General features: G+C 37.3%; 1 protein-coding gene and 1 non-coding gene across 3 annotated transcripts in view; one reads left to right on the plus strand and one right to left on the minus strand.

Annotated features, from left to right (window-relative positions):
• Positions 1-23,629, plus strand: part of DIAPH2 (diaphanous related formin 2) — a 969,789-nt gene that overhangs the window by 933,292 nt on the left and 12,868 nt on the right. The window lies entirely within an intron of this gene.
• Positions 501-573, minus strand: TRNAE-UUC (transfer RNA glutamic acid (anticodon UUC)). Its single transcript has one exon. It is a non-coding gene; the product is annotated as a tRNA-Glu (tRNA).

The raw sequence follows: 23,629 nt of genomic DNA on the forward strand, positions 1-23,629 counted from the left end.
ACCCCACAGACAGCAGCCCACCAGGCTCCGCCGTCCCTGGGTTTCTCCAGGCAAGAACACTGGAGTGGGTTGCCATTTCCTTCTCCAATTTAATGTTTACTATGTGCCAAACATTGTTGCCTGGCACTCTACAGAAAATATCTCACTTGATCTTTTTTAACTTATTTTATTTTTTATACAGTTTTAAAGATTATACTCCACTTATAGTTATCACAAAATGTTGGCTATATTCCCCGTGTTTTACAATACATCCTTAAGTCTATCTTACATCCAATAGTTACTGGTAAACACTGGTTTGAGCTCTATGTCTGTGAGATCTCATTTGATCTCGGTAGTAACCATCTGAGGTCTGAAACATTATCCCTATTTTAGGCATCAGTTCAGTAGGCAGTTCTCTTCAGAGCCTAGGACTCTAAAGCCAGTGTTCTTTCCTTTCTGCCATGGTAACTTTTTTTTTTCCTAATTTTTTGGCCATGCCTCATGGCATGGGGGAATCTTAGTTCCCTGAGCAGGGATCAAACCTGTGCCCCCTGCATTGAAAGCACAGAGTCTTAACCACTGAACCACCAAGGAAGTCCCGCCGTGTTATCTAAGTGGCTAGTTTTCAACAAAAAGAAGGTACACTGTGTGTTATGGCTCATAGTATAGTTTTTAACAGATAACATAAATCAGCATATTTTTAAGAAAGATCTTCCTAAAAACAAAGAAAAAAGAAGTGTGCTGCTTTTCCTCACTTAAAAAATGTATATAGTTGCTATAAAATCTCTTTATAAGGGCATTTGGAAAACTTGATATAAAGTAATTCAAAATTATACTAGCAATTTAAGTGGAATCCAAACATGCAGCAAGAGTCTCTACTACTTTAATGATTTCAGTTAAATAAAACCTATAAGCTGATAAAAAATTTTGAAGCTGTATTTGAGTAGGTGCGTGATGTTGGCATGCTGACCAATTACAACAGGAAATTAGCATAGCATTACATAATACAGCACATAATACAAACAAGGAAAATTTTGAAGTAAGCCATGGAAAAATCATAGATAACAAGCTACAAGGACTAAATGGAAGCATCAAGGGGTGACTGGTACGATAAAGTATATTAACTATGAGAACATTTTCTAATTCATCATATAACATTATCAAGACTGCACTGGAATGATTACAGTGCTAAATTCTATGTGACTGCTGGACAATTATTGAGACTGGAGATTTGAACCAGATGATTACCAGTCTTTTAAAGTAGAGGCAGGAGGGGCTGCTGGTATGAGTCATGTAGAAAGATGAACTGAAAAACTACCATGTTTAACAGAAGAAAGGAGGAGTTTGGGAGGGAAGGTAATTGTTTTAGAAATAGGATATGTGGCTTTACTATAACAAGATTCATATACATTAACCATGTATACACAAAAATTCATCTCCTTTTCCTCTAGTCACACCATGTTTGTGGCTCATGGGAATAAGATGAGGAGGTCATTGTTAAAAGGAATTTGAGTCGAAGTCAATGAAAACAACAGCATTTACTAGCATTTTAAAACAGATACCCAATAGTAAGTGACATACACAATGAATGAAAAAAGGTATTGCTTTCTAGTCAAGTTCCAAATACTTCTATTGATGAAATACAGCTCATTCAGATTCCAGAGACTAATTGGAAAAAGAGACTTTATGGAACCGAGCACTCATTTAACTTGTTCACAAGACAGTTGGCTTTGAATTATATTTCATTACCAATCAATCAAACAGTGGAAACAGTGGCAGACTTTATTTTTGGGGCTCCAAAATCACTGCAGATGGTGACTGCAGCCATGAAATTAAAAGATGCTTGCTTCTTGGAAGGGAAGCTATGACCAACCTAGACAGCATATTAAAGAGTAGGAACATTACTTTGCCAACAAAGGTCTGTCTAGTCAAGGCTGGACAAGGTTTTTCCTCTAGTCAAAAAACCTCTAGTCAAGGTTTTTACAGTAGTCGTGTATGGATGTGAGAGTTGGACTCTAAAGAAAGCTGAGCGCCAAAGAATTGATGCTTTTAAACTGTGACATTGGAGAAGACTCTTGAGAGTCCCTTGGACAGCAAGGAGATCCAACCAGTCCATCCTAAAGGAGATCAATCCTAAGTGTTCATTGTACGGACTGATGTTGAAGCTGAAACTCCAATACCTTGGCCACTCAATGCAAAGAACTGACTCATTTGAAAAGACCCTGATATTGGGAAAGATTGAAGGTGGGAGGAGAAGGGGATGACAGAGAATGAAATGGTTGGATGGCACCACGAACTCAATGGACATGAGTTTGAGTAAACTCTGGGAGTTGGTGATAGACAGGGAGGCCTGGCATGCTGCAGTCCATGGAATCGCAAAGGGTCGGACATGACTGAGTGACTGAACTGAACTGAACTGAACTTGACCAATCAACCTAAATTAAAATACCCAGCTCACAGCAAAAATCTGAAAACGATGTCTTAAATATTAAAGCACATACTGGATGTCAGTAGCATGAAGTTTAGGACAATGATGAACAAAAGCAATGACATGATACCAGCAGCTTTGAGCCCCTGCCGTCAACAATGGAGAACATGATGGAATCACCAGAGTGGGCAATGCAGTGACTTTTCTAACTTATCTTTACAGCTCGAAGAACTGTTAACGTTCTAATCTTAGCTATGTGGAAACCAATGCCTGGTAATAAAGATGTGGTGCCAAGCATCAGATATATCCATATAGATAGGTAGATAGATAGATGGACTTTCCTGGTGGCTCAGACAGTAAAGAATCTGCCTGCAATGCAGGAGACCCAGGTTCAATCCCTGAGTCAGGAAGATCCCCTGGAGAAGGGAATGGTAACCCACTCCAGTATTCTTGCCTGGAAAATCCCATGGGCAGAGGAATCTGGTGGGCTACTGTCCATGGGGTCACAAAAAGTTAGAAACGACTGAGCAACTAACACTTTCACTTTCATATATATATGTGTGTGTGTATGTATGTATATATGTATATAGCTACATTCACAAAGGTTTGTGTGTGTGTGTATATATCCATAGCATGTCAGCCAACCCAACGTGCATCTCGTCAAGGTGCATAACTGTCCTTTTCTTCTCAGATCTTTGTATAAATGTATACTTTAAGGACTTTGTGAACAGTGTAAAATAAAATAAAAATATTTTAGGCCCACTAAAATGCAAATTATTGGATATACATATATATATATATATGAAATAGAATCTATATATTTATAATGACCCTATGGACTGTAACCCACCAAGCTCCTCTGTCCATGGGATTCTCCAAACAAGAATACTGCAGTGGGTTGCCGTGCCCTCCTCCAGGGGATCTTCCCAACCCAGGGATCGAACCCACATCTCTTCTGTCTCCTGCATTGGCAGGTGGGTTCTTTACCACTAGCACCACCTTGGACAATTATAGGAGATACACACACACATGTATATGTATACACACATACATATACATATGTGTGTGTATAACATATACATACACATATGTATATGTATATATAATAGAATCTATACATTTAATAATATAAATCTGTAATCTGTTTTTATATATAGTATATATTCATATATTATAGGATTTATATATATAACCCAGGGAACTTTTGCTTACCAAAGAGCTGATTCACTGAATGTTGTATTATAATATTATAAGAATGTTAAATTTACTGTTACTCCCTAGTTGCTTCCTTCAAATATTTATTATACAAGACCATCAGAAGATTGTGGTCTATCATTTTATTGCTTTCTTCATGTATATATATTTTCTCAAAGCATAATCATGTATTATTCAATAAATGAAAGAACAATTATGATTGCGTTTCATTACTTCCCTGGTGGCTCAAATGGTAAAGTATCTGCCTACAATGTGGAAGACCAGGGTTCAATCCCTGGATTGGGAAGATCTCCTGTAGAAGGAAATGGCAACCCACTCCAGTAGTCTTGCCTGGAAAATCCCATGGATGGAGGAGCCTGGCAGGCTACAGTCCATGGGGTCGCAAAGAGTTGGATACAACTGAGCGACTTCACTTTCACTTTTCATTACTTTACATCCCATTCCCTGCTTTAAACCTCTCAGTTTCATATCTTTATTATTCACGGTATTTATGACAAGTTCATCCTCGTCTCTGGAGGTCAGTATAATCATCTCTAAAATGAAGGGTTAGACTAAACTGAAATAATCCACAAATTCCCTTCCGGTTCTAAAATTCTGTGTTCCATTATCTCCAAACTATTGTACAAGTCCATGAGGCTCTTCTAAAAATAGGTATCTTTTAAGAAACACTTTATTGACCTGCATGAATTGAGAACGGACGTGGTATCAACTCTCTTTTCCTTAAATTCGTGATAAGGGAGTCAAACGTGTTTAGAAATGTTTAGCCTAAGAAAAGGGAAGGTATAAGGATAATCAGCCTTTGGGTTAATTAAATAGGGACTAGCTTTCACTCTCTTAGTGTTTTCACTTTCTTAGTAAGGGATAGAATAAGAGGGAGCAAACTGCACTGAATCCCAGAGTGGATAATATAACAGTGCATCACAAAATGTTGTAGAAGCTGGAGATGCTTTTAGTAAAGGTAACCATTTGTTACAAAATATCAGCTAACCTCCCCTCTAGAACAATTTAAAGTTAAGGAGTTTAAAAGGGACAAAGAGGGTGCAAAACAAGATTGGAGCTGTTTCTCCTAATTCCACATGAAGTTACTTTATGTATTTACTTGTATATTTGTTAATTGCTTATTTTTCTGAGCTATTTCTCCTAGGAGAAAATCCTCATACCTAACCTATAGGAAATTGACCTTTAAAGATACGTACATCATTATTGCTCCCAAGTTAGTCTGTATGCACAAGTTATATGTAGTTAGTTTATATGTATCAAGATATAGTGACAGAACTTGATCCCTCCACTTCCTCCACACTAACCAGTTTACAATCTGAATGTGTCAGAGGTTTTTAAATTATGTCTATTAATCCTAGTAATCACAGCACATTGTATAAAAATAGACATAATTTCTTTCTAAATAATCATTAAGTACAAGTTCAAAATTGAGTAGATAACAGTTGGTGGGCACAGAGACATAGCTAACCATTAATAATAGACTCATCTGGTGAACTTCAAGTTCTTCTTTAATGTTATAAGTTGAAGGGCATTTGTGGGCAGTAAGGATGACAACCCATTCAAGAAGGAAGCAATCTTAAAGTTTGTTCTTTTAAAAAAATGTTCCCATAACTTATTCAGTTCCATCTAAATATTGCAAAAAGCTGAATTGCAAATGTTAACCTAAACATGAATAAAAAATGTTGATATTTTATTTAACCTAAGAATAGTAATTATGGATAGGCTGCTTTTATGATTATCATATTTAAAATATATCATTTTACATTGGGAATACAGGGGGCATTGTCACTGTGATGTTATTATAAGAAAATTTGTTTTGAGTGCATTAAAAATACAGAAGATAATTATTGCAATCTAAGAGGAAAAGTTGTTTGCTTATGACAGTCTGTCAGTAGATGTAGCCTAGGAAGAGAAGTATGGTAGTCACTTTATGTAAAACGGTAGGAGAAGGACACAAACTCAGAGAAGTTTTTCCCAGCTGCTGTTATTAAAGAAATTCTTTTATAGAAGAGAAGCTGTTGTTGTTTTTTTTTCTTTTTTCTTTCTGTTTTTGCTTCCATCTCCAAATCCTTTGCTTTCATGTGGCATGCAAAGCGCCTGTATCTTCTGTTATTGAAACTGCCAACTGTTAAAATGGATTGAGTTGAACCAGAGGAGGAGAATAGCCCCACTGAGGCAAATGCATTTTTATACCCCTCTTTAATAGAATATTGTAAGGAATAGCTACAAAGTTTCCCCTCAGACTTTCCTCTCAAATTGTTAGATTGTAGCTGTGTGAAAGATTCATTATTGACTCCTGTCAGACAGTTTGGGAGAGGAGGTGAAGAGACTTGTCTGCTGACTTTCTGAGTGCTTTGTCAAATCAGACACTTCGAGCAGAAGTACGAAGAGAAGGCTGATGTCAGGGAATGCCTTGAAGCAGGAACTTGGGCTTATCTCCTGTGACTTGCTTTCTTTTCTTTTCTGTTAAAGAAATCAGATTGGATTGTAAAATGATGGGAATATGACTGGACACAAACACGTTTATTGCAGGCTCAGCAGCCATTACATATCATTAGTGAAAGGAGGCAAGGGGCAAAGGGAAACATTTTGATGTCACTTTCATTCTTTTTAAGGACAGATGCATTCACTGATGGGAAATAAACTGGCATCTGTAAAATTTTAGAGACTGGTAATACTTTTATGCCCCCTTTTCTGTAAGTAAGCATAAAACTTTTTAATAGTCATTAATATAAACTGAAAGAATGGGTAATGTTGTAGTTGCTTTTAAAAATGCCAATTATGAAACAGCTGTGACTTATCAGAATCAGTATATTTCTGTATCAAAATAATATATCTTTTCCTTTCCTAGGTACATACTATGGGTAATGTACTGCTACAGCTGAAGTTAATGTCAAAATCCAATATTTCGAAGGTGATACTTTTTTTTAAAATTAAGAAATACAATTTGACCTTAACTTTCCATATATAAGGGGCTTCCCTGGTGGCTCAGACGGAAAAGAATCTGCCTGCAATGTAGGAGACTCAGATTCTATCCCTGGGTGGGGAAGATCCCCTGGAGAAGGAAATAGCAGCCCACTCCAGTATTCTTGCCTGGGAAATCCCATGGATAGAGGAGCCTGGCAGGGTACAGTCCACGGGGTTGCAAAGAATTGGACATGACTGAGCAACTAACACTTTCACTTCCATATATAAAAAAGGCTGTATTCCTTACACATCAACTCTAAAGTTAGTCTTGTTTTCTGACTTTTCTTGATCTTTATTCTCCTTGCCAAAGAATCACTGTAATTGGCTTGCTCTGCAAAGAGGGGTTTTGTTGTTGTTATTGTTGTGCTTCTGAACATAGTTTTAAGGAACTGAATGTATTATGGCAGGAAATGCAAGGTTTAACTTGTCATTTCCATGCCCCTATCCCCATTGCCAAATTCCTGCTTTCTGCTTTGAGTGAAACTCCAGGGAAAAGCAGCATTGCTAAAACATAACAGGTCCCAAGGAGTAATCTAGACAGAGGGGCCATCCCAGAAAAACAGTGTCTGTGTGCCCAGCATGGAAGTTGGCCCTGCCCTACTTCCAAGCATCTAACACATCCTCATAGTCATTTCTTCTGTATTGTGATTTTTTTTAAGTAAGGCACTTTTAGATGCCCCATATGGTTTAAACAAATCAGAAATTCATGTCCTAAATGTTTCGTTAGTCAGAATAATTAAGTTGATCAGTTCTGGGAGCAGTGGAAGCAAAATAATGGGGTCATTGAAGCAGTCAGGCTCTAATGGGAACCTGGGCTCATTCAGATATCAAATCTAATAATTGTTCTACACCTGTATGCACAGTCCCATTGAGCAAATTCACATTAAAGCTTTAGTGGAACACTTTCCATGCTGTGATCCAAAGGGACCTGCTTCTGTTTTCACAAGAAAGCACTGAATATTTTTTGGCAATATGTTTTTTGTTGTGCGTTAACTAAGCTCTGCATATGTATGTTGGTGCCCTATCCCTACATAGGGAAGGAGCAGAGGGAGAGATGTATAACCAGGCTGGTTTTCTTACCAGCAAAAGACAATAAAAGTGCAGCCAAGCATTTGCCACCTGGAGGCAAGAATATGAGATGATTGGACTCACCGGATGGGGTGGGGTAGGGGGAGTTTTGTTAAATAACTGATGCAACCTGGTAGAAATGAGGATCACTTAACTCTTTCCCCTCATAAAATAAGGTGCTTTCAAGCACAATTTGGGTTATTGAAATAGAAAGGAGCAATTAGGCATTTTGTAGTAATGCACTCTTTCGTTTCTCCTATGTCATTATATGACTGGAGCAGCAAATTGACTGCTTTTGATTTTCCTACAAGATATCTAAGGAGAGCTGACAGACCTAAAAATATATTAAGATCTAAAGAGTGGAAAGATGAATTTAATTCTGTCCTGTAATGACCATTGAACTAACAGATCAACGAAAACAGATCAAGGAAAATTAAAAGGTTTGCAGAACATCCTGAACAACCATGAAAAACAGATATGGCCAGTTCTCTTTACTAAAAAAGGCCATCAATGATGAATTAACTTACCTAAAGAATAGTTTTAATAAACACATGCACCAACTTACTTATGAGTACTGTGCTCTAATATTTTCACGTTCTTTGTGGATAAACAAAAAACATATTTATTTGTGTATATATTCCAAAAAATCATTTCTTGAGCACCTGTTATTTTCCAGGCACCAAGGAAGCAGATACAAATAGCAGTTCCTGACTTTACAGAGCTCCCAGTAAAGTGGGGGATGACACAGGGACAGTCATAGTAGAAAGCGTAAGCTGAATCTTAACAATGGAGTAGGAGTTTCTCAGGCAGGAAAAGAAAAAAGAGAAGCTTGTTTCAAGAAAAGGAACAGCATTTGCAGACGCAATAGGAGGGCATGATATACTCAGAGAAGAGCAGGAAGTTCAGCATTGCTAAAGTATAGTATAAGAAATTGAGAAAAGGAATTGTCCTGAGAAGCCATGAATACTAAGGAGTTTGATTGTTTTATTGCATGGGTGATGAGGAGCCACTTGCAGATTCTTTTCTAGAATCTCCCTGGAGGAGGACATGGCAACCCACTCCAGTATTCTTGTCTGGTGAGTCCTGTGGACAGAGGAGCCTGTTCGGTTAGTCTGCAGGGTCGCAAAAGGTCAGATACAACTGAAGAAACCTAGAACACATGCACGTGTATTAGTTTTCTAGGCCTGCTATAATGAAATATCGCAGACTGAGTGGCTTAAACAAAAGAAATTTATTGTCTCATAGTTATGGAGGCTGGAAGTCAAGGTGTCAGCAGGGCCATGCTTCCTCTGAAGGTGCTAGGGAGGGATCTGTTCTTGACCTCTCTCTTAGCTCCTGGTGGTTTTCTGGCAATCTTTGGCATTCTTTGGCTTGTAGAAGCATCATTCTGATCTCTACCTTCATCTACATGTGGCTTTTTCCACTTGTGTCTATCTCTAAATTTCTCTTTTTTAATAAGGACACGAGTCAAATTGGACTAGAACCTATCCTAATGACTTTATTTTGACTACCTCTGTAAAGGTCTTTCCTATATCCAAATAAGGCCATGTTCTGAGGTAATAGGAGTTAGGACCTCACCCTAAGAATTTGGAGGGGGACCCATTTCAACTTGTATCATGGCCCCATTCACCAAAATAAGGAAACATGAAAGGAGAGGATCAAAGGAAGGGAAATCAGTCCAGTTTGTATATTGAGCGTGAGGTTGCTTGGGAACAATCATGAGAAATGTTTGGAAGGTGATCGAAGCTGGAGCCTAGGAAATGTAAGGCCTTCCCTGGTGGCTCAGACAGTAAAGAATCCACCTGCAATGTGGGAGACCTGGGTTCGGTCCCTGAATTGGGAAGATCCCCTGGAGGAGGGCATGGCAACCCGCTCCAGAATTCTTGCCTGGAGAATCCTCATGGACAGAGGAGCCTGATGAGCTGCAGTCCATGGGGTCACAAAGCGTCGGACACAACTGAGTCACTGAGCACAGCACAAAACACAACATAGGAAATGTAAAATTGAGATCCATTATCATAAAGAAGGTAGAGTAGTTGAAGTTTTGCAAGTGGATGAATACCCATCAAGGATAGCTCATGGAACATATATAGAGTAGTATGGGAAAGGGCAAAGAATAAAACCCTGAAAATTAGTAACATATAAGGGACAAGGAAAAGAATGGTAGCTTATAAAAGACACAAAGAAGTATCAGGCGAAGAGGTAATTTGAAAATTAAGAAAGAATGGTAATATAAAAGCCAAGAAAGGAGAAAACTTTATGGAAGTGATATTTGTCAACAGTGTCAAGTGCTACAGAGAGGTCGAGGAAAATAAAAACTGAAAGAAAAATTCTAAGCCTTAAGATAGGAATGTGAGATCTGTTTGGAATAGGCCTATTCATAAATATGGTCATCATATTTGTATTACTAGAGAAAAGAATTAATTTATTTTCACAGTATAACATTTTATACTTGCAGAAATTGTATTTTTTTTCCTACATGATCTAGTTAATCTATAAGAAAGTTTTCACTATTGAAGTATCTTTAGAAAGGTAGTTAAATAATCCTGACAGATGAGACTCTTAGAAGTAATACATACAAATCTGCCTTGGTCTTGAAATTCTAATATTTTTGGTTATTGTATTTTGTGACTGGTGATCAGAATAGGATAAAATAGAGCCTTTCAGAATGAGACTATAATGTGATTGGTTAGAAGAATAAGTAAATATCCTTCCCTTCGTCGTTGTCTGTTTGTATGTGGTGAACATTGGAGTTCTCAGAGCCATTAATGTCATTTTATGTACTACTTCACAATCAAACTATATATATTATCCTTTTCCTCCATTTTCCCTAAAAACACAAAGCCCTCTTCAGAACCAATTTCAAACATTCACCATTAGACCCAGAGTAAATGAAAGTATTGAAAAAGGTAGTTTGTAAACTGTCTCTCATCCCTTACAGATATGTGTATATGGGAACAAACAGCATAAAAGTTTTGATCAGAGAAAGAACAGATATGTATTAAATGGCTATTTAGTATTGAGAAGGCTAATAAAGACGTCAAAAAAATGCATTCTTAGCTATTATGGAACTATCATCTTGGAAAGGCAGTATATGAAATGATAGTGAAAACTGAGACTGGCTAAAATTAAAAGCTGAATTGTGCAGTATAAAATCTGTACTCTTGGAGTCAAGAGGAAAGATCAAGGAAGACCAGAGAGGTCAGAGGTTGGACTTGAATTAGGCTCTGAAGGCTTTAAAAGGGAGGAAGGAGAAGGTGAAGGCAGGCACACAAGCAAAAATTTGGAATATACGTAGGTTTGTTCACAGAATAGTCATGATGTCAACTGAACTAGATTCAAGTGTGCTTAACAGAGAAAAGGGGGAAATCTGATTAGATTGAGTGAGGTCTGTGTAACAAAAACAAAAACCAAGTATGTAATCCATAAGCTTCTCCTTTACTTTTTTAGCTGCCACAAATTTTAGAGCCAAATTTATAACATATAGTCTAAGATCCCTGAGCTACTGTTCACTTTTACCTTCAGATGGCCTTATAATGCAATGGATTATAATTTGAATATTATAATTATATGCAGTGAATTATAATTATAATTTGAATCTATCAGCCCTCCAAAATCCTTTTGGAAATTAACTTGTTACAGTTTTTATTGCTGTTTTGGGTTAGTCTTGTTTCAAATCCACAGCAGCTTTATAAGCTGTGGAGTAAGGTATCTTTTGGAAGACTACTCAGAGAGGCAGGTTGGAAGATGACTGGAATGGAAGACAATCTGGATATAATGCTTAGTTTAACCAGCACCTTGTTTCTGAGATATTAATTGTAGTAAAACGGATCTGTAGATTCATTTTAATGGGAATCTAATTCTTTTGGGTCTCTGGTAATCGACTTAAAACACTTTTTGATGTGTCATTAACTTAAATATCAACAAACAGAAAAATAGGCATAAAGTTCTTATGTTTTAAAAATTTGAATAAAAAGCAGTTAAATAACACTAATATGTCTATTAACACTAATGTGTCTATTGATACTAGTTTTAATAGTTGAAAGATGCAGCTTTGAATCCTGTTAAATATTTTGACCTCATTCATACAAATGCAGAGAATCTCCGTTGTGTACATAGGCTGAATAAAATGGTGCTAATCAAGGCTTTGTAATCTAACTTGGGATCATCAGATTTCACAGAGTGAAAACTGGTATTGGACAACTCTCAAATACAAGTTTGTTTTAATAGGGTGTCAACTCGATCATTTTGTAAAGTTGAATACAAGAAGATAAGGCTAAGATTGAAATTTTCATGCTATGGATATCTAATCCACTTATTGCTGGGATCAGAAACAGAAAAAACTGCTCAGTGCACATTTGCCCCTCTGCTTATAGGTAATTAAGAGCTATAAGTTGGTTCACAAAGACTTCATTTTCACTGTACCTCTACTCACATTGTGAAAATGGCACTGACTGTCATAGGAACTTATGTGTCCAACTTACCTATGCTATGGGATTTAACAGTATCTCCCTCTGGAATAACTCAACTCTCTGAAAAATTGTCTCTATTCATATTATTATGAAACTTTCATTAGTTCGATACATCATATGTTGCTTGGATTTTATATAACACAGAAATAAACAAATGTATATATCCATGAGCAAATAAACAAATGTATATATCCATGAGCAACAAATGTATATATCCAGGAGTACACTAGTTTCCCATAAGGTGATACAGAATATGATTGTGTCAATATTTTTTATATAGAAATGAAAAAGAACTTTCAATATAACTTCCTTTCGGCCTAGTGGGCTTCACTGACTATTTCTGAATGCCCTTGGCCCCACCATTAGGAATTGTATTATGTAGTCAATATCTGTTACACTGGGCTCTTTCCGAACAGAAACCTAGGACATCTTAAGAAACAAAATGAGTTTCCCTTCCCTCTGTGTGTCTGTTCCTTTTTTTAAATTTCTCTTTGGACTGGCTTTTTGCCCTACTGAGTAGTACATTTCATCATAAGGCATGCCATGTGTTACTAGCCACCCTATGAATTGGTTGCCCTTGAGGGGGGCCAAGTGTCCATTGTGATCCATTCATTGGCCTTTGTTGGAGCAGGTGAGCCTATTCAGCACTGCTTCCCTAAGCGAAAAACTATAAGCATGACAGTTTCAGCTACAAGAGGTGCTGGGCATGTCAGGCAAATGACCTGAGATAATGTTTTACTCTATGAAAATAGCACTTCTTTCAGGGTCATGGGAAATGCAAGTATAAGTTATATTCATTGCCTCCACTTACTCCTCAACCTTCTGCAATATGGCTTCTGTTCCCCTTATTTTACTGAAATTGTTCTCATTAAGGTCTCTAATGACATTCATATTTCTAAAGCTGATAGTGTTCTGTCTTTATTTTACTACATCTGTCTACAGCATTTGATATTATTGCTTATCCATTTTTTTCAAAATACCTACTCCTTTGGATTCCATAGTATGTGCTCTAATGTTTTATTCTGTAGCTCTCTGATTATTTGCTGTTTTCTTCAAGGACTCCTCTTCCTATGCTCATCCCTTGAATATCACTGTTTCACAGCAATTGATCATCAGCCAGCTGCTTTTCTCACTCTACATACTTTCCTGGGTGATGGTTTCAATTGTCATCTATGATAAGTCTCCTGAGTCTTTCATACTCTTTCCAGACCTCTCCCCTGAACCTCAGTTTTGTAATATTTAACTGCCTGCTGGAAAGCTCCATATGGATATCTCAAAGGCATCTCCAACTTGAAAAATCCTAAACATAACTCATAATCTTCTCCTTGAATGCAACTTTTCTTCTTAATATACCCTATTTTAGTTGATGGAACCACCATTCTTCCAAATATATAAGCTAGAAATTGTAGAGTTATCTTTAACTGTTTTTCTCTCCTCCATGCCCAAATACTCCCTAATTTTTGTCTGGTCCCCTTTAAGCCTCTCCACTACACGATAATGAAATTGATCTTAACAATTTCACTCCCCATTGCACATCTGAAGTCCAAGAGCCTTTAATCTGGATGTTATTAATACTTCTCTAGCCTCAGAGCCCATAGTCCCCTGCTTTTAATCAACACAGATTTACTTGTAGTCACACACATTTTTTCCCCCATCTCTTTTCTCCCCTTCCTCACAGTGTCTCCTTTACTTGGGAGTATACTTTTGTTGTTGTTTAATTGCTAAATTGTGTCTAACTCTTTTGCAACCCCATGGGCTATAGCCCACCAGGCTCTTCTCTCCATGGGATTTCCCAAGCAAGAATACTGGAGTGGGTTGCCATTTCCTCCTACAGGGGATATTCCTGATCCAGTGATCAAACCTGCCTCTCCTGCATTGCGGGCAAATTCTTTACCACTGAGCCACTGGGGATGCCTGGAGTATACTTTTTCTCCAGGCTAAGTCAGTCTGATTGTTTAAGAATCAGCTAGAACATTGCCTTCTCTAGAAAGCCTTCCCAGAGATGCTTTCCCTAAGGCTCTGCTTTCTGTGCTCCTGAAGAGGATATTCCTAATCATAATATTCAGTATAACTGTATTCTCTTTATATGCTACCTTCATTTCTGTGAGAATATCTTGAGGGATAGCTCTGAGACTTTTCATTTTGTATCGGGGATATAATATAATTAAGGTTCTAAAACTGATTCACTGAGAACTGTGTAGGAGATTACAGAAGAAGCTCTAACACATCTCATCAGACTAATTTTTAAACTAAAAGGCCACAATCACTACCTAGTACCTTACCTGAAAAAAGAGGCTGGCTCATTTTTCTCTAATACTATGACAGGCACATTGTCAGTGTTCAAGAGAGGAATACCAAAGTAAATTGCAGGCCAGTTTTTGGACAGAAGGCAATATACCTGATATGGGAATAGACCCTGGTTATGAAGGCAAGGCTCCCTCTTTCCAGTGAATAGGTCTACTCAGGAAACCAAATTAAAGGTCAGCAGTTGCCTGGTAAATCTGCTGTCCTAGGGGGGGAAAAAAATGAGTGGCTGGTTTTACTAGATGCATCATTCAAGCCAAGCTAGGATCTCTAGAAATAATCTCTTCCTTCCCCAGGGAACAAATCTGTCCAGACAACTGGAATCCTCAAGCAGAGAAGTAATAGAAAGCAGCCTAGCAACATTTTTCTACTCATGGGATGGCAATAAGATAAATAAATAAGTTGCTATAAAAGATTTCCATTGCTTCCCAAGGGCATAAAAAAATACCTCCACTCATGACGACTTGTGAAATAGATGAAAAGTCAGAACCTTGATAAATTTTGATTTCCTAACTAATCTTTATTAGTCTTTGTTTTTATAGGCTAATCAGAAAAAGACTTTTTAAACGTCTGTTTGTATCTTATCCAAGGTCCCCAAAGTGGCTAAAACATGTCACAGTCTCCATAATGAGGCTATCTAGACTTTTAAAAGTGTAATAGTATCATGATGCCGGAATCTTTGGAATGTGACTCTTATACTACCAAATATTAAAAATGTTAAGTTACTCTGTCAGGTACCATTCTGGTACTTCTGTGTTATTGCCTCATGTAGTTCTTCTAACTATCCTATTAGGTAGTTCTTTAAATATTATTTTCATGTTCACAAAGAAGAAAATAAGTTTAGGAAAACATTGCTATTAAGCAGTAAAACAGAGATTTGAACTCATATGGTCATACACTGAGAACTTTGATACAAAATTGTGAATAACCATTAGAGGTAGAAAGCACTTTTTGCTTGAGAATTCTTTTTTTTTTCTTGGTTAGTTGGTTGATTTTTTTTTTTTAATCAGTTTATTTTAATTGGAGGCTAATTATTTGACAATATTGTAGTGTTTTTTGCCATACATTGACATGAATCAACCATGGGTGTATGTGTGTCCCCCATCCTGACCCTCCCTCCCACCTCCCTCCCCATCCCATCCCTCAGGGTCATCCCAGTGCACTGGCCCTGAGCACCCCATCTCATGCATTGAACCTGGATTGGTGATCTATTTCACATATGGTAATATACATGTTTCAGTGCTATTCTCTCAAATCATCCCACCTTGATTGATTCTTGTATGTGTGTGTGTTTCATATCTATCAAAAGGTTAATATGGGTCAAGTGCTAGACTATCTCATTTAGTTCTGTTAACACCCTACAATATATATACTATTATTTGCAGATAAGGAAACATGAAGAATCATTTTTGCAAATATATGAATATGAGAGTGGCCCATTTCTTTAGGAAACCTGTGTCTAGTAACCTACATTAATAAGTTCAAAGACTACATATACCAGCTAGCTTTACTTTATCTCATGATCACTTGTTGGACTAGTACAAATGGTAGTAAGAGTAAAATAATGCTTTGTGCCAAGATTCACCTCTCCAAACCCACACCGCCTGCTTTAACAGGAATGATAACCCAGGGTGTGTATCTTTTTGAAAATGGGTCAGTATTGTCCACCATAGAAAGACTATTTTTATTTATTTATTTATTTTTTTATTAGTTGGAGGCTAATTACTTCACAACATTTCAGTGGGTTTTGTCATACATTGATATGAATCAGCCATAGTTACACGTATTCCCCATCCCGATCCCCCCTCCCACCTCCCTCTCCACCCGACTCCTCTGGGTCCTCCCAGTGCACCAGGCCCGAGCACTTGTCTCATGCATCCCACCTGGGCTGGTGATCTGTTTCACCATAGATAATATACATGCTGTTCTCTCGAAACATCCCACCCTCACCTTCTCCCACAGAGTTCAAAAGTCTGTTCTGTACTTCTGTGTCTCTTTTTCTGTTTTGCATATAGGGTTATCGTTACCATCTTTCTAAATCCCATATATATGCATTAGTATACTGTATTGTTCTTTATCTTTCTGGCTTACTTCACTCTGTATAATGGGCTCCAGTTTCATCCATCTCATTAGAACTGATTCAAATGAATTCTTTTTAATGGCTGAGTAATATTCCATGGTGTGTATGTACCATAGCTTCCTTATCCATTCGTCTGCTGATGGGCATCTAGGTTGCTTCCATGTCCTGGCTATTATAAACAGTGCTGCGATGAACATTGGGGTGCACGTGTCTCTTTCAGATCTGGTTTCCTCGGTGTATGTGCCCAGGAGTGGGATTGCTGGGTCATATGGCAGTTCTATTTCCAGTTTTTTAAGGAATCTCCACACTGTTCTCCATAGTGGCTGTACTAGTTTGCATTCCCACCAACAGTGTAAGAGGGTTCCCTTTTCTCCACACCCTCTCCAGCATTTATTGCTTGTAGACTTTTGGATAGCAGCCATCCTGACTGGCGTGTAATGGTACCTCATTGTGGTTTTGATTTGCATTTCTCTGATAATGAGTGATGTTGAGCATCTTTTTATGTGTTTGTTAGCTATCTGTATGTCTTCTTTGGAGAAATGTCTGTTTAGTTCTTTGGCCCATTTTTTGATTGGGTCAGTTATTTTTCTGGAATTGAGCTTCAGGAGTTGCTTGTATATTTTTGAGATTAATCCTTTGTCTGTTTCCTCATTTGCTATTATTTTCTCCCAATCTGAGGGCTGTCTTTTCACCTTACTTATAGTTTCCTTTGTAGTGCAAAAGCTTTTAAGTTTAATTAGGTCCCATTTGTTTATTTTTGCTTTTATTTCCAATATTCTGGGAGGTGGGTCATAGAGGATCTTGCTGTGATTTATTTCGGAGAGTGTTTTGCCTATGTTCTCCTCTAGGAGTTTTATAGTTTCTGGTCTTACATTTAGATCCTTAATCCATTTTGAGTTTATTTTTGTGTATGGTGTTAGAAAATGTTCTAGTTTCATTCTTTTACAAGTGGTTGACCAGTTTTCCCAGCACCACTTGTTAAAGAGGTTCTTTTTTCCATTGTATATCCTTGCCTCCTTTGTCGAAGATAAGGTGTCCATAGGTTCGTGGATTTATCTCTGGGCAGAAAGACTATTTTTACTTTGTGGTTTATTGGTAACATGTTGCCACAAAGCAATTTTTAAGTCTCATTTGATTTTACCATTGAAATCAAACTCTCCAGATGATGCCAACAAAGCTCAACATACCTCATCCTTCTGAATTATACATATCTTTTTGGAGAGGCAATATTTAGGTTCACTTCTTAAGACTAGAACTTTTAGAATTTGGAATCTAAGATACATGAAATCCTTTTATAAGTGACAACAGTATATGAAGACAAATTTATCTGTGCCCTAAAACCAGCCTACTTGTAAGTCATTACTTTCTGACTAGGGAACATTCTGTGACCCTTTTTTAAGCAGGGCAGAAAACGATACCTGGTTTGTCTTTTTTTTTTTTCTTTCCATTATGATGTACTTAGTGATGGCGTAATCAACAGTGAATTCATGCAGATTACGTATTGAATCCTAGACTGCTCTTTAAGTTGAGAACAGTATATGCTTTTGCTCTGAAGGCTAAAATTTTTACATCCTACCTAGGTTGCTTCCCTAATTTACCAAGTTAATCATACTCAGTTCCAAATATTCAGACATGGAAAAATATAAAAAAGAAAACATGATCTTACCATTTAGAGATGGCCACTATTTTTATTCATATATATAGCCTTCCAAACTTCTTTATTATGAAGTGAGACTATAATATGAACTTCTGTCAAGCACATATAGATCTATATGATAATTTAGAAATGACTGCATTGTATCCTAATGTATGTGAGTCTCATCCTTTATTTATCCAATCCTGTGATGAACAGATAGGCTTTTTACAGTTTTCACCAGTAGAAACAATGTTGCAAAGAACATGGATGTGCAGCCATCCATATTTATACATCTGTCTGAGAGGATGAGGAGTGGCTTTATTCCAGTAGACTTAAATGTCAGGAAAGGTTCTTTGAGATTTCTTGTATGAGGAATAAGTTGCTAGTTAGTAGCCATTGTTTATCATCTAAAGCCTCATCCTGCACTTGGGTTGTGCATAGATTGCCTTAGAAACTGCAACCACAAAGGCACCTCTGTCAGTTATGAATATGACATTGAGAAGCTGTGTTTTAACTGTCCTAATTGCTCATATTTAAAACAATTGCTGACTGGCTTCTACCTTAAGGGGCAGTTTATATTCTAAAACAATGGCACTGGCAGCTGCTAAAGTGTCTGTGATATTAACCATACAGGTTGCCTTTGTCCGTACAACTGGTTAAGTAATGAAGCGCAGGCTAGCATGGGAAACACTGCTAATGGGAAGCACCTGTTTATAGTTGCACACATTGCAAGTTATCGCTTAATATCTTCCCGCCTCAAAATCATGGCCAGTGGGATAGTTCTGTGATCCTGTCATTTGGGAAACGGAAGCATCATGCAGGGGAAAGTCTGCCATTTCTGCCTCACTGCAGAAGCCAGCGAGCTTACATAACCCCAGAGAATCCGGGGCTACTGAAGATGAGGAATTGGACTGACTTCCTCTCAAACTTCAACCATCAGCAAAAAGCAGGTAGCCCAGACCCACGAGATAGATTGCACATGTTAAAAACAAAAAGAGTATATATGTAGTCTTAGAGTGATTTAGAAACAAACACAGATGACAAGTAAATATATTCTAGGTCAGCATATCAGCAACAAAGCTCAGGCAGATCACAAACAACTGCCACCGAAAATGACAGAGGATTGTCTATCATATGATCAAAGTTAGAGAAATGGCTGATGCCTAACATTCTTAGTCATAGGGATTTCTGTCACACGTGGAATAGAAAGGCATGAGATGACAGGTGGTAGGAATGAATTGACCCTGTATCTACATTGTCATTTAACAACTAGTTTATCTGCATCAACCCAATTGGTTGCACAAGTTCTCATCTTGCCAAGTACTCTTGGCCCAGGTCACTACAATCTATATTTGCCTTGATCAGCTTTTCTGCTGCCACTCTTAATTATGCTAGCTAGGCTTCAGCAACAGACCCTAACCAGATAATGCCAGAGGACCTCATTTCTCCTGGGTGGTTTTGTTGTGGGTTTTTTTCTGGGTTGTCTGTTTGTTTTGAACCAACTGCTGTCTTTGTTTTGAACTGCTGTCTTCTCTGAAAATCATTCGGGAGTTTTTTGGGTTTTTTTAAATACCATTAAAATTAAAATCACATGTTTATGGAAACAGCTATCATCTGATTATGGAAACACTAGGAATCTGACCTGGTCGGTGCATTCCCTTTCATTATTTTCCTCCGTGTCCTAGAAAATCTTTGTTAAATATATGTAGAATTCTGATTCTCCTTTTATGTATCCATTGCTTTATATGCCCCTAAATAGGAAAAATTTGATAATCAATATAGCAACATAAGGAACTAAGGTCACTTTCTCTAATCAAAAATTAATTGCAACATTTCTATTTCTTTTTTTTTTTTTTTTCATTTATTTTTATTAGTTGGAGGCTAATTACTTTACAATATTGTAGTGGTTTTTGTCATACATTGACTTGAATTAGCCATGGATTTACATGTATTCCCCATCCCAATCCCCTCTCCCACCTCCCTCTCTACCCACTCTTTTTGTTGAAAAACCCACCTATCTGCTAAGGACTAATTGAGATGACGTTTTCCCTGATCCCCCAACTCCAGCACTCAAGGGATATGATTTTTCTCTTCTCTGAACCTCCATTGCATGTACTGTTGTTGTTCAGTTCTCAATCGTGTCCAACTCTTTGTGACCCCATGGACTGCAGCACATCAGGCTTCCTCGTCCTTCACCATCTCCCAGAGCTTGCTCAAACTCATGTCCATTGAGTCGGTGATGCAATCTAACCATCTCATCCTCTGTTGTCCCCTTCTCCTGCCTTTAATTTTTCCCATCATCAGGGTCTTTTCCAAGGAGTCAGTTCTTCGTGTGGTGGCCAAAGGATTGGAGCTTCAGCCTCACCATCAGACTCTAAGAGATGCTAAAGAGACATATAGTTAGTTTCATGTTAGAGTTGTTTATACATTTATCCTTTCCTTCCTAAAAACTTACAAAGGTGCCTATTATGGTACTCTGCAGATATTTTATTCAGTAAAAATTTATGAGTGGATGAAAGGAAGGAAGAGAGGGAGGGAGGGAGGGTTTTCTTTCCTTTGCCTATATTATTAGCAAATAATATTCTCTGTGTATAAGCAGTATAGTAGAAGGTGAATTGCAGGAGCAGCTCTTGATTCATTGCTAATGATTAGATGATTAATCAACAGAGTTTTTGAAAAACCTCTGTGTGTAATTCACTGTGATTGACACCTGAGCAGAGCTGTTAACAGTTTGTGTGAATTCTGTTAGTTTGCTCTTCAGTGTAAGTTTCACATATATAATATACTTGGGAGCTTTCCCAACTATTTTCTAATATTATTCACAATTTTACTTGTCACTCTTCCATATTTTCCAGATAGGCAGACATTGTCATCAGACTTTCAACCTCATATAAAATTTGTCTTAGGCCCTGACTATATTTCCTAGTGAAGAAGGAAATATAATGCATGGCTAATAAACAAAACCAAGAACATTTTAAAAAATTTTATTCATTAGCTTATCCTTGAGTCCAGAGATAATCTGTAGCAAGTTCTGTGGCAGTTGAAATACTGAATATACTGACTTTGTTTTTTTCTGTGCCATACTTTTCTAAAATCCCTTGAAATACTCGATATAAATTAGGTAAATACTAGTCATTTAAAATCCCAAGAGGTTAATTGTACATGTTATGAAAATACCATGTTTATGGTAGATAAAAGTAAGCATTGCATATTTTCTACATTTGTAGCTTAATATGGATAAAGTTTTTAATGCCTTGAAGTAATATTATTATATTATGTGATTTTACTTTTATCACGCATTTCAATCTTCTTAAAGTTGCTATAATTGAGTTTGTTTGATAATATACCTTTATATTACTATGAGACTTGATAGTTTGCAAAATGTGAGGTTCATAATAGAGATAGAGAGTCAAGTTACTACCTGGCAGGGAGGATAAGAAGAAAGTGAAATATAGAAAAGTGATTTAATCTCACCACTGCAGTTTTGTAAAATATAATTTGCTTTTCCCCTAGCACAGCAGAGTTTCATGCTGATAACAAGCTACTGAATTAATAAATCCATTGCAACTATTGAGACTTTTCCTTTAATAACATAACGAATGCTGAGCATTAAGAAAAGGAAAGGCATTCTTTGTACAGATGTTACTTCTACCAGATCTCCATCCCTAACCTTAGGAAAAATGCCATCATACACTGAGCAATATCAATGTGAAAATAATTTGTACATCTCAATTAGAATACTGTATTTTCCACATAAAATCACACTGTTTCCTGGAACACATTTGCTTATTTTCCAATTGGAAAGATATTTAGAGGTCTATTTTGTTATCATTACATGCGCTTAACTCCAATTACAGTTAATGGGAGTTGTGTGTCTATAGTCACAGTAGCCTCTGAACTACTTAACATCATTGCTTTCCATTACCATCCTCATTAGAATAACTTTCATCTCTTCTACTAACCTGAACTACCATGGTCATCTGGGTTTCTGTTTTCTTTGCATGGATTTATTTGCATGTAACAAAGGACATAAATTACATAACATGGCCTGTTTCTAGTTTTGAAAATATTACAATGTCACTGAGATTAGAATAGGGTTAGAACTATTTAGAAGAAAGTGAAGTTGCTCGGTCATGTCCAACTCTTTGCAACTGTATGAACTGTAGCCCACCAGGCTCCTCCATCTGTGGGATTTTCCAGGCAAGAATGGTGAAGTGGGCTACCATTTCCATCTCCAGGGGATCTTCTCAACCCAGGGATCAAACCTCGATCTTCCACACTGCAGGCAGGTTCTTTACTGTCTGAGCCACCAGGGAAGCCACTTAAGTAGAAGTAATTGATTGGCTTCTAGACTTGCATTTTGGCAGAGCATCCCATGTATACAATTCTGTTGGAATAAAATAATTTGATATACCCGAACACCTATGGTATCTAGTAGACACTAAATTTGTAAAACATAAAACATGAAAAAAAATGTTTACAAAGTAGAAGCACTATCAACAACAAACCTATACATTTAATTCCAATTATTCAAAATTTTGATGAGGCAAAAGTAATGAAAACAAGTGTATTATAAACTAGGTAGAACTGGTGATGCTCTTTTCCTTAGTGCTGGCCTGTACTGTATTTCCAGGGGAAAAAATGATAAGAAGACAAGGAAAGGGGCTTGTTAAGTCTTTAAGAAAATGAAGAACCCGAGGAGAACTCTTAAAAACATCACTAGGAACTTTAGAGTCGCTTGACTCATTGGCACTCAACAAATAGACATCTGCCTAGCCTTAGTAGGATAGGCTAGTTACTACCTATTGAGTTTGTTTGTCAAGCTGTATTGTTTTCAAGATGTTTTGTGATTATAGCATGATGTAGAGTTCTAAAATGTGCTCTAAAAATAGATGTTTGAAAGGAAAATATACATTACAGATGATTATTTCCACCAAATATTAAAACATACTATGAGACTAAAATAATAAAATCAGAAGTCATTGGCATAAAAATAGTTGGAAAAATACTTAAGTCGATGGAAAAGAAATGTACCCTAGTATAGATAATTTGGTGGTGGCTCAGATGGGTAAGAATCCGCCTGCAATGGGGGAGACCTGAGTTCAATCCCTGGGTTGGGAAGATCCCCTGGAGGAGGGCATGGCAATCCACTCCAGTATTCTTGTCTGGAGAATCCCCATGGACAGAAGGAGCCTGGCGGGCTGCAGTCCATGGGGTCGCAATGAGTCAGACATGACTGAGCAACTAGGCACAGCAGCACAGCATAGGTAATTCAGCATATGATAAAGAGTTATGTCATCAAGCAGTTTAGAAATTCATGTTTATTCAACAAATGGTGCTGGAACAACCCATTTCCTCTTTGCAAGGAAAAAAACAAGCAAGCAACGTGGAAGCTTACCTGACATTGTACAACAAAAATTCTAGATCATTTAAATAAATGTTTTTAAAAAATCAAACCTTAAAGAACAATAAAAGATATA

Source organism: Muntiacus reevesi, chromosome X (assembly GCF_963930625.1).
Source record: "Muntiacus reevesi chromosome X, mMunRee1.1, whole genome shotgun sequence".
Lineage (NCBI taxonomy): Eukaryota > Metazoa > Chordata > Mammalia > Artiodactyla > Cervidae > Muntiacus > Muntiacus reevesi.